Source organism: Leptodactylus fuscus, chromosome 4 (genome assembly GCF_031893055.1).
Source record: "Leptodactylus fuscus isolate aLepFus1 chromosome 4, aLepFus1.hap2, whole genome shotgun sequence".
Classification (NCBI taxonomy): domain Eukaryota; kingdom Metazoa; phylum Chordata; class Amphibia; order Anura; family Leptodactylidae; genus Leptodactylus; species Leptodactylus fuscus.
Genome location: NC_134268.1, coordinates 225,104,132 through 225,119,174, shown reverse-complemented (window position 1 = coordinate 225,119,174; position 15,043 = coordinate 225,104,132).

The window sequence follows — 15,043 nt, the reverse complement described above, 5'->3', positions numbered from 1 at the left end:
ATAGTATTATTTATATAGAGAACACAGTGTATAGAATTATTTATATAGAATACACATTGTACAGTATTATTTATATAGAATACACAGTGCATAGTATTATTTATATAGAGAACACAGTGTATAATATTATTTATATAGAATAAACAGTGTATAGTATTATTTATATAGAATAAACAGTGTATAGTATTATTTATATAGAATAGACAGTGCACAGTATTATTTTTATATCATACACAGTGTATAGTATAAATTATATAGAGAACACAGTGTATAATATTATTTATATAGAAAACAGTGTATAGTATTATTTATATTGAATACACAGTGTATAGTATTATTTATATAGAATACACAGTGTATAGTATTATTTATATAGAATACACAGTGTATAGTATTATTTATATTGAATACACAGTGTATAGTATTATTTATATAGAGAACACAGTGTATAGTAATATTTATATTGAATACACAGTGTATAGTATTATTTATATAGATTACACAGTGTATAGTATTATTTATACAGAATACACAGTGTATAGTATTATTTATATAGAATACACAGTGTATAGTATTATTCATATAGAGAACACAGTGTATAGAATTATTTATATAGAATACACAGTGTATAGTATTATTTATATAGAGAACACAGTGCATAGTATTATGTTTATTGAATACACAGTGTATAGTATTATTTATATTGAATACACAGTGTATACTATTATTTATATAGAGAACACAGTTTAGAGTATTATTTATATAGAATAAACAGTGTATAGCATTATTTAAATAGAGAACACAGTGAATAGTATTATTTTTATTGAATACACAGTGTATAGTATTATTTATATGGAGAACACAGTGTATAGTATTATTTATATAGATTACACAGTGTATAGTATTATTTATATAGAATACACAGTGTATAGTATTATTTATATAGAATACAGAGTATATAGTATTATTTATATAGAATACACAGTGTATATACAAATATTTATGTAGAATACACAGTGTATAGTATTATTTATATTGATTACACAGTGTATAGTATTATTTACATAGAGAACACAGTGTATAGTATTATTTATATAGAATACACAGTGTATAGTATTATTTATATAGAATAGAGTATATAATATTATTTATATAGAATACACAGTGTATATACAAATATTTATGTAGAATACACAGTGTATATTATTATTTATATAGAATACACAGTGTATAGTATTATTTATATAGAATACACAGTGTATAGTATTATTTATATAGAATACACAGTGTATAGTATTATTTATGTAGAATACACAGTGTATAATATTATTTAAATAGAATACACAGTGTATATACATTTACTTATGAAGAATACACAGTGTATAGTATTATTTATATAGAGAACACAGTGCATAGTATTATTTATATAGAATACACAGTGTATAGTATTATTTATATAGAGAACACAGTGTATAGTATTATTTATATTGAATACACAGTGTATAGTATTATTTATATAGATTACACAGTTTATAGTATTATTTATACAGAATACACAGTGTATAGTATTATTTATATAGAATTCACAGTGTATAGTATTATTTATATAGAATACACAGTGTATAGTATTATTTATATATATAGAGAACACAGTGCATAGTATTATGTTTATTGAATACACAGTGTATAGTATTATTTATATAGAATACACAGTGTATAGTATTATTTTTATAGAGAACACAGTGTATAGAATTATTTATATAGAATACACAGTGTATAGTATTATTCATATAGAGAACACAGTGTATAGTATTATTTATATAGTATACACAGTGTATAGTATTATTTATATAGAGGACACATTGTATAGTAATATTTATATGGAATACACAGTGTATAGTATTATTTATATAGAATACACAGTGTATAGTATTATTTATATTGGGAACAGTGTGTAGTATTATTTATATTGAATACACAGTGTATAGTATTATTTATATAGAATTCACAGTGTATAGTATTATTTATATAGAGAACACAGTGTATAGAATTATTTATATAGAATACAGTGTATAGTATTATTTATATAGAGAACAGTGTATAGAATTATTTATATAGAATAAACAGTGTATAGTATTATTTATATAGAGAACACAGTGTATAGTATTATTTATATAGAATACACAGTGTATAGGATTATTTATATAGAGAACACAGTGTATAGAATTATTTATATAGAATACACAGTGTATAGTATTATTTTTATTGAATACACAGTTTATGGTATTATTCATATAGAATACACAGTGTATAGTATTATTTATATAGAATACAAAGTATATAGTATTATTTATATAGAATACACAGTGTATAGTATTATTTATATAGAATACAAAGTATATAGTATTATTTATATAGAATCCACAGTGTATATACAAATATTTATGTAGAATACACAGTGTATAGTATTATTTAAATAGAGAACCCAGTGTATAGTATTATTTATATTAAATACACAGTGCATAGTATCATTTATATAGGGAACACAGTGTAATATTTATATTGAATACACAGTGTATAGTATTATTTATATAGAATTCACAGTGTATAGTATTATTTATATAGAGAACACAGTGTATAGAATTATTTATATAGAATATACAGTGTACAGTATTATTTATATAGAATACACAGTGCATAGTATTATTTATATAGATTACAGAGTGTATAGCATTATTTATATAGAATACACAGTGTATAGTATTATTTATATAGAATAAACAGTGTATAGTATTATTTATATAGAATAGACAATGCATAGTATTATTTTTATATCATACACAGTGTATAGTATAAATTATATAGAGAACACAGTGTATAATATTATTTATATAGAAAACAGTGTATAGTATTATTTATATTGAATACACAGTGTATAGTATTATTTAAATAGAATACACAGTGTATAGTATTATTTATATAGAGAACACAGTGCATAGTATTATTTTTATATCATACACAGTGTATAGTATTATTTATATTGAATACACAGTGTATAGTATTATTTATATAGAGAACACAGTGTATAGTAATATTTATATTGAATACACAGTGTATAGTATTATTTATATAGATTACACAGTGTATAGTATTATTTATACAGAATACACAGTGTATAGTATTATTTATATAGAATACACAGTGTATAGTATTATTCATATAGAGAACACAGTGTATAGTATTATTTATATTGAATACACAGTGTATAGTATTATTTATATAGAGAACACAGTGTATAGTAATATTTATATAGAATACACAGTGTATAGTATTATTCATATAGAGAACACAGTGTATAGTATTATTTATATTGAATACACAGTGTATAGTATTATTTATATAGAGAACACAGTGTATAGTATTATTTATACAGAATACACAGTGTATAGTATTATTTATATAGAATACACAGTGTATAGTATTATTCATATAGAGAACACAGTGTATAGAATTATTTATATAGAATACACAGTGTATAGTATTATTTATATAGAGAACACAGTGCATAGTATTATGTTTATTGAATACACAGTGTATAGTATTATTTATATAGAATACACAGTGTATAGTATTATTTATATAGAGAACACAGTGCATAGTATTATGTTTATTGAATACACAATGTATAGTATTATTTATATTGAATACACAGTGTATAGTATTATTTATATAGAGAACACAGTTTAGAGTATTATTTATATAGAATACACAGTGTATAGCATTATTTAAATAGAGAACACAGTGAATAGTATTATTTTTATTGAATACACAGTGTATAGTATTATTTATATGGAGAACACAGTGTATATTATTATTTATATAGATTACACAGTGTATAGTATTATTTATATAGAATACACAGTGTATAGTATTATTTATATAGAATAGAGTATATAGTATTATTTATATAGAATACACAGTGTATATACAAATATTTATGTAGAATACACAGTGTATATTATTATTTATATAGAATACACAGTGTATAGTATTATTTATATAGAATACACAGTGTATAGTATTATTTATATAGAATACACAGTGTATAGTATTATTTATGTAGAATACACAGTGTATAGTATTATTTATATAGAATACACAGTGTAGAGTATTATTTATATAGAATACACAGTGTATATACATTTACTTATGAAGAATACACAGTGTATATACATTTACTTATGAAGAATACACAGTGTATAGTATTATTTATATAGAGAACACAGTGCATAGTATTATTTATATAGAATACACAGTGTATAGTATTATTTATATAGAGAACACAGTGTATAGTATTATTTATATTGAATACACAGTGTATAGTATTATTTATATAGATTACACAGTGTATAGTATTATTTATACAGAACACACAATGTATAGTATTATTTATATAGAATTCACAGTGTATAGTATTATTTATATAGAATACACAGTGTATAGTATTATTCATATAGATTACACAGTGTATAGTATTATTTATATAGATTACACAGTGTATAGTATTATTTATACAGAATACACAGTGTATAGTATTATTTATATAGAATACACAGTGTATAGTATTATTCATATAGAGAACACAGTGTATAGAATTATTTATATAGAATACACAGTGTATAGTATTATTTATATAGAGAACACAGTGCATAGTATTATGTTTATTGAATACACAGTGTATAGTATTATTTATATAGAGTACACAGTGTATAGTATTATTTATATAGAGAACACAGTGCATAGTATTATGTTTATTGAATACACAATGTATAGTATTATTTATATTGAATACACAGTGTATAGTATTATTTATATAGAGAACACAGTTTAGAGTATTATTTATATAGAATACACAGTGTATAGCATTATTTAAATAGAGAACACAGTAAATAGTATTATTTTTATTGAATACACAGTGTATAGTATTATTTATATGGAGAACACAGTGTATATTATTATTTATATAGATTACACAGTGTATAGTATTATTTATATAGAATACACAGTGTATAGTATTATTTATATAGAATAGAGTATATAGTATTATTTATATAGAATACACAGTGTATATACAAATATTTATGTAGAATACACAGTGTATATTATTATTTATATAGAATACACAGTGTATAGTATTATTTATATAGAATACACAGTGTATAGTATTATTTATATAGAATACACAGTGTATAGTATTATTTATGTAGAATACACAGTGTATAGTATTATTTATATAGAATACACAGTGTAGAGTATTATTTATATAGAATACACAGTGTATATACATTTACTTATGAAGAATACACAGTGTATATACATTTACTTATGAAGAATACACAGTGTATAGTATTATTTATATAGAGAACACAGTGCATAGTATTATTTATATAGAATACACAGTGTATAGTATTATTTATATAGAGAACACAGTGTATAGTATTATTTATATTGAATACACAGTGTATAGTATTATTTATATAGATTACACAGTGTATAGTATTATTTATACAGAACACACAATGTATAGTATTATTTATATAGAATTCACAGTGTATAGTATTATTTATATAGAATACACAGTGTATAGTATTTATATAGAGAACACAGTGTATAGTATTATTTATATAGTATACACAGTGTATAGTATTATTTATATAGAATACAGAGTGTAGAGTATTATTTATATGGAGAACACAGTTTATAGAATTATTTAAATAGAGAACAGAGTGTATAGTATTATTTTTATTGAATACACAGTTCATAGTATCATTTATATTAAATACACAGTGTATAGTATTATTTATATAGGGAACACAGTGTGTAGTATTATGTTTATTGAATACACAGTGTATAGTATTATTCATATAGAGAACACAGTGTATAGTATTATTTATATAGTATACACAGTGTATAGTATTATTTATATAGAATACACAGTGTAGAGTATTATTTATATGGAGAACACAGTTTATAGAATTATTTAAATAGAGAACAGAGTGTATAGTATTATTTTTATTGAATACACAGTTCATAGTATTATTTATATTAAATACACAGTGTATAGTATTATTTATATAGGGAACACAGTGTGTAGTATTATTTATATTGAATACACAGTGTATAGTATTATTTATATAGAATTCACAGTGTATAGTATTATTTATATAGGGAACACAGTGTGTAGTATTATTTATATTGAATACACAGTGTATAGAATTATTTATATAGAATACACAGTGTATAGTATTATTTATATAGAGAACACAGTGTATAGTATTATTTATATAGAATACACAGTGTATAGGATTATTTATATAGAGAACACAGTGTATAGAATTATTTATATAGAATACACAGTGTATAGTATTATTTTTATTGAATACACAGTTTATAGTATTATTCATATAGAATACACAGTGTATAGTATTATTTATATAGAATACAAAGTATATAGTATTATTTATATAGAATACACATTGTATAGTATTATTTATATAGAATACAAAGTATATAGTATTATTTATATAGAATCCACAGTGTATATACAAATATTTATGTAGAATACACAGTGTATAGTATTATTTAAATAGAGAACCCAGTGTATAGTATTATTTATATTAAATACACAGTGTATAGTATCATTTATATAGGGAACACAGTGTAATATTTATATTGAATACACAGTGTATAGTATTATTTATATAGAATTCACAGTGTATAGTATTATTTATATAGAGAACACAGTGTATAGAATTATTTATATAGAATACACAGTGTATAGTATTATTTATATAGAATACACAGTGCATAGTATTATTTATATAGAGAACACAGTGTATAATATTATTTATATAGATTACAGAGTGTATAGTATTATTTATATAGAATACACAGTGTATAGTATTATTTATATAGAATACACAGTGTATAGTATTATTTATATAGAATACACAGTGCATAGTATTATTTTTATATCATACACAGTGTATAGTATAAATTATATAGAGAACACAGTGTATAATATTATTTATATAGAAAACAGTGTATAGTATTATTTATATTGAATACACAGTGTATAGTATTATTTATATAGAATACACAGTGTATAGTATTATTTATATAGAATACACAGTGTATAGTATTATTTATGTAGAATACACAGTGTATAGTATTATTTAAATAGAATACACAGTGTATATACATTTACTTATGAAGAATACACAGTGTATAGTATTATTTATATAGAGAACACAGTGCATAGTATTATTTATATAGAATACACAGTGTATAGTATTATTTATATAGAGAACACAGTGTATAGTATTATTTATATTGAATACACAGTGTATAGTATTATTTATATAGATTACACAGTGTATAGTATTATTTATACAGAATACACAGTGTATAGTATTATTTATATAGAATCCACAGTGTATATACAAATATTTATGTAGAATACACAGTGTATAGTATTATTTAAATAGAGAACCCAGTGTATAGTATTATTTATATTAAATACACAGTGTATAGTATCATTTATATAGGGAACACAGTGTAATATTTATATTGAATACACAGTGTATAGTATTATTTATATAGAATTCACAGTGTATAGTATTATTTATATAGAGAACACAGTGTATAGAATTATTTATATAGAATACACAGTGTATAGTATTATTTATATAGAATACACAGTGCATAGTATTATTTATATAGAGAACACAGTGTATAATATTATTTATATAGATTACAGAGTGTATAGTATTATTTATATAGAATACACAGTGTATAGTATTATTTATATAGAATACACAGTGTATAGTATTATTTATATAGAATACACAGTGCATAGTATTATTTTTATATCATACACAGTGTATAGTATAAATTATATAGAGAACACAGTGTATAATATTATTTATATAGAAAACAGTGTATAGTATTATTTATATTGAATACACAGTGTATAGTATTATTTATATAGAATACACAGTGTATAGTATTATTTATATAGAATACACAGTGTATAGTATTATTTATGTAGAATACACAGTGTATAGTATTATTTATATAGAGAACACAGTGCATAGTATTATTTATATAGAATACACAGTGTATAGTATTATTTATATAGAGAACACAGTGTATAGTATTATTTATATTGAATACACAGTGTATAGTATTATTTATATAGAGAACACAGTGCATAGTATTATTTATATAGAATACACAGTGTATAGTATTATTTATATAGAGAACACAGTGTATAGTATTATTTATATTGAATACACAGTGTATAGTATTATTTATATAGATTACACAGTGTATAGTATTATTTATACAGAATACACAGTGTATAGTATTATTTATATAGAATTCACAGTGTATAGTATTATTTATATAGAATACACAGTGTATAGTATTATTTATATATATAGAGAACACAGTGCATAGTATTATGTTTATTGAATACACAGTGTATAGTATTATTTATATAGAATACACAGTGTATAGTATTATTTTTATAGAGAACACAGTGTATAGAATTATTTATATAGAATACACAGTGTATAGTATTATTCATATAGAGAACACAGTGTATAGTATTATTTATATAGTATACACAGTGTATAGTATTATTTATATAGAGGACACATTGTATAGTAATATTTATATGGAATACACAGTGTATAGTATTATTTATATAGAATACACAGTGTATAGTATTATTTATATTGGGAACAGTGTGTAGTATTATTTATATTGAATACACAGTGTATAGTATTATTTATATAGAATTCACAGTGTATAGTATTATTTATATAGAGAACACAGTGTATAGAATTATTTATATAGAATACAGTGTATAGTATTATTTATATAGAGAACAGTGTATAGAATTATTTATATAGAATACACAGTGTATAGTATTATTTATATAGAGAACACAGTGTATAGTATTATTTATATAGAATACACAGTGTATAGGATTATTTATATAGAGAACACAGTGTATAGAATTATTTATATAGAATACACAGTGTATAGTATTATTTTTATTGAATACACAGTTTATGGTATTATTCATATAGAATACACAGTGTATAGTATTATTTATATAGAATACAAAGTATATAGTATTATTTATATAGAATACACAGTGTATAGTATTATTTATATAGAATACAAAGTATATAGTATTATTTATATAGAATCCACAGTGTATATACAAATATTTATGTAGAATACACAGTGTATAGTATTATTTAAATAGAGAACCCAGTGTATAGTATTATTTATATTAAATACACAGTGCATAGTATCATTTATATAGGGAACACAGTGTAATATTTATATTGAATACACAGTGTATAGTATTATTTATATAGAATTCACAGTGTATAGTATTATTTATATAGAGAACACAGTGTATAGAATTATTTATATAGAATATACAGTGTACAGTATTATTTATATAGAATACACAGTGCATAGTATTATTTATATAGATTACAGAGTGTATAGCATTATTTATATAGAATACACAGTGTATAGTATTATTTATATAGAATAAACAGTGTATAGTATTATTTATATAGAATAGACAATGCATAGTATTATTTTTATATCATACACAGTGTATAGTATAAATTATATAGAGAACACAGTGTATAATATTATTTATATAGAAAACAGTGTATAGTATTATTTATATTGAATACACAGTGTATAGTATTATTTAAATAGAATACACAGTGTATAGTATTATTTATATAGAATACACAGTGCATAGTATTATTTTTATATCATACACAGTGTATAGTATTATTTATATTGAATACACAGTGTATAGTATTATTTATATAGAGAACACAGTGTATAGTAATATTTATATTGAATACACAGTGTATAGTATTATTTATATAGATTACACAGTGTATAGTATTATTTATACAGAATACACAGTGTATAGTATTATTTATATAGAATACACAGTGTATAGTATTATTCATATAGAGAACACAGTGTATAGTATTATTTATATTGAATACACAGTGTATAGTATTATTTATATAGAGAACACAGTGTATAGTAATATTTATATTGAATACACAGTGTATAGTATTATTTATATAGATTACACAGTGTATAGTATTATTTATATAGAATACACAGTGTATAGTATTATTCATATAGAGAACACAGTGTATAGTATTATTTATATTGAATACACAGTGTATAGTATTATTTATATAGAGAACACAGTGTATAGTATTATTTATACAGAATACACAGTGTATAGTATTATTTATATAGAATACACAGTGTATAGTATTATTCATATAGAGAACACAGTGTATAGAATTATTTATATAGAATACACAGTGTATAGTATTATTTATATAGAGAACACAGTGCATAGTATTATGTTTATTGAATACACAGTGTATAGTATTATTTATATAGAATACACAGTGTATAGTATTATTTATATAGAGAACACAGTGCATAGTATTATGTTTATTGAATACACAATGTATAGTATTATTTATATTGAATACACAGTGTATAGTATTATTTATATAGAGAACACAGTTTAGAGTATTATTTATATAGAATACACAGTGTATAGCATTATTTAAATAGAGAACACAGTAAATAGTATTATTTTTATTGAATACACAGTGTATAGTATTATTTATATGGAGAACACAGTGTATATTATTATTTATATAGATTACACAGTGTATAGTATTATTTATATAGAATACACAGTGTATAGTATTATTTATATAGAATAGAGTATATAGTATTATTTATATAGAATACACAGTGTATATACAAATATTTATGTAGAATACACAGTGTATATTATTATTTATATAGAATACACAGTGTATAGTATTATTTATATAGAATACACAGTGTATAGTATTATTTATATAGAATACACAGTGTATAGTATTATTTATGTAGAATACACAGTGTATAGTATTATTTATATAGAATACACAGTGTAGAGTATTATTTATATAGAATACACAGTGTATATACATTTACTTATGAAGAATACACAGTGTATATACATTTACTTATGAAGAATACACAGTGTATAGTATTATTTATATAGAGAACACAGTGCATAGTATTATTTATATAGAATACACAGTGTATAGTATTATTTATATAGAGAACACAGTGTATAGTATTATTTATATTGAATACACAGTGTATAGTATTATTTATATAGATTACACAGTGTATAGTATTATTTATACAGAACACACAATGTATAGTATTATTTATATAGAATTCACAGTGTATAGTATTATTTATATAGAATACACAGTGTATAGTATTATTTATATAGAGAACACAGTGTATAGTATTATTTATATAGTATACACAGTGTATAGTATTATTTATATAGAATACACAGTGTAGAGTATTATTTATATGGAGAACACAGTTTATAGAATTATTTAAATAGAGAACAGAGTGTATAGTATTATTTTTATTGAATACACAGTTCATAGTATTATTTATATTAAATACACAGTGTATAGTATTATTTATATAGGGAACACAGTGTGTAGTATTATGTTTATTGAATACACAGTGTATAGTATTATTCATATAGAGAACACAGTGTATAGTATTATTTATATAGTATACACAGTGTATAGTATTATTTATATAGAATACACAGTGTAGAGTATTATTTATATGGAGAACACAGTTTATAGAATTATTTAAATAGAGAACAGAGTGTATAGTATTATTTTTATTGAATACACAGTTCATAGTATTATTTATATTAAATACACAGTGTATAGTATTATTTATATAGGGAACACAGTGTGTAGTATTATTTATATTGAATACACAGTGTATAGTATTATTTATATAGAATTCACAGTGTATAGTATTATTTATATAGGGAACACAGTGTGTAGTATTATTTATATTGAATACACAGTGTATAGAATTATTTATATAGAATACACAGTGTATAGTATTATTTATATAGAGAACACAGTGTATAGTATTATTTATATAGAATACACAGTGTATAGGATTATTTATATAGAGAACACAGTGTATAGAATTATTTATATAGAATACACAGTGTATAGTATTATTTTTATTGAATACACAGTTTATAGTATTATTCATATAGAATACACAGTGTATAGTATTATTTATATAGAATACAAAGTATATAGTATTATTTATATAGAATACACATTGTATAGTATTATTTATATAGAATACAAAGTATATAGTATTATTTATATAGAATCCACAGTGTATATACAAATATTTATGTAGAATACACAGTGTATAGTATTATTTAAATAGAGAACCCAGTGTATAGTATTATTTATATAGAATACACAGTGTATAGTATTATTTATATAGAATACACAGTGCATAGTATTATTTATATAGAGAACACAGTGTATAATATTATTTATATAGATTACAGAGTGTATAGTATTATTTATATAGAATACACAGTGTATAGTATTATTTATATAGAATACACAGTGTATAGTATTATTTATATAGAATACACAGTGCATAGTATTATTTTTATATCATACACAGTGTATAGTATAAATTATATAGAGAACACAGTGTATAATATTATTTATATAGAAAACAGTGTATATTATTATTTATATTGAATACACAGTGTATAGTATTATTTATATAGAATACACAGTGTATAGTATTATTTATATTGAATACACAGTTTATAGTATTATTTATATAGAGAACACAGTGTATAGAATTATTTATATAGAATACAGTGTATAGTATAATTTATATAGAATACACAGTGTATAGTATTATTTATATAGAATACACAGTGTATAGTATAATTTATATAGAATACACAGTGTATAGTATTATTTAAATAGAGAACAGAGTGAATAGTATTTTTATTGAATACACAGTGTATAGTATTATTTATATGGCGAACACAGTGTATAGTATTATTTATATAGAGAACACAGTGTATAGTATTATTTTTATTGAATACACAGTTTATAGTATTATTTATATAGAATACACAGTGTATAGTATTATTTATATTGAATACAAAGTATATAGTATTATTTATATAGAATACACAGTGTATATACAAATATTTATGTAGAATACACAGTGTATAGTATTATTTATATTGAATACACAGTGTATAGTATTTACATAGAATACACATTGTATAGTATTATTTATATTGAATACACAGTATATAGTATTATTTATATAGAATACACAGTGTATAGTATTATTTATATAGAATTCACAGTGTATAGTATTATTTATATAGATTACACAGTGTATAGTATTATTTATACAGAATACACAGTGTATAGTATTATTTATATAGAATTCACAGTGTATATTATTATTTATATAGAATACACAGTGTATAGTATTATTTATATAGAGAACACAGTGCATAGAATTATTTATACAGAATACACAGTGTATAGTATTATTTATATAGAGAACACAGTGTATAGTATTATTTATATAGAATACACAGTGTATAGTATTATTTAAGTAGAGAACACAGTGCATAGTATAAATTTTTAAGAATACACAGTGTATAGTATTATTTATATTGAATACACAGTGTATAGTATTATTTATATAGAATACAATGTGTATAGTATTATTTATATAGAATACACAGTGTATAGTCTTATTTATATAGAATACACAGTGTATAGTATTTATATTGAATACACAGTGTATGGTATTATTTATATAGATTACACAGTGCATAGATTTATTTAAATAGAATACAGTGCATAGTATTATTTATATAGAATACACAGTGTATAGTATTATTTATATTGAATACACAGTGTATAGTATAATTTATATAGAGAACACAGTGTGTAGTATTATTTATATAGAATACACAGTGTATAGTATTATTTATATAGAGAACACAGTGTATAGTATTATTTATATAGAATACACAGTGTATAGTATTATTTATATAGAGAACACAGTGTATAGTATTATATATATAGAATACACAGTGTATAGTATTATATAAATAGAGAACACAGTGAATAGTATTATTTTTATTGAATACACAGTGTATAGTATTATTTATATAGAATACAAAGTATATAGTATTATTTATATAGAATACACAGTGTATAGTATAATTTTTATAGAATACAGTGTATAGTATTATTTACATAGAATAAACATTGTATAGTATTATTTATATTGAATACATAGTGTATAGTATTATTTATATTGAATACACAGTGTATAGTATTATTTATATAGAGTACACATTGTATAGTAATATTTATATAGAATACACAGTGTATAGTATTAATTATATAGAATACACAGTGTATAGTATTATTTATATAGAATTCACAGTGTATAGTATTATTTATATAGAATTCAGTGTATACTATTATTTATATAGATTACACAGTGTATAGTATTATTTATATAGAATTCACAGTGTATAGTATTATTTATATAGAATACACAGTGTATAGTATTATTTATATAGAGAACACAGTGCATAGAATTATTTATATAGAATACACAGTGTATAGCATTATTTAAATAGAGAACACAGTGCATAGTATATTTAAATAGATTACAGTGTATAGAATTATTTAAATAGAGAACTCAGTGTATAATATTTTTATTGAATACACAGTTTATAGTATTATTTATATAGAGAACACAGTGTGTAGTATTATTTATATTGAATACACAATGTATAGTATTATTTATATAGAATACACAGATTATAGTATTATTTATATAGAATACACAGTGTATAGTATTTATATAGAATTCACAGTGTATAGTATTATTTATATAGAATACACAGTGTGTGTAGTATTTAAATAGAGAACACCGTGCATAGTATTATTTTTATTGAATACACAGTGTATAGTATTATTTATATAGA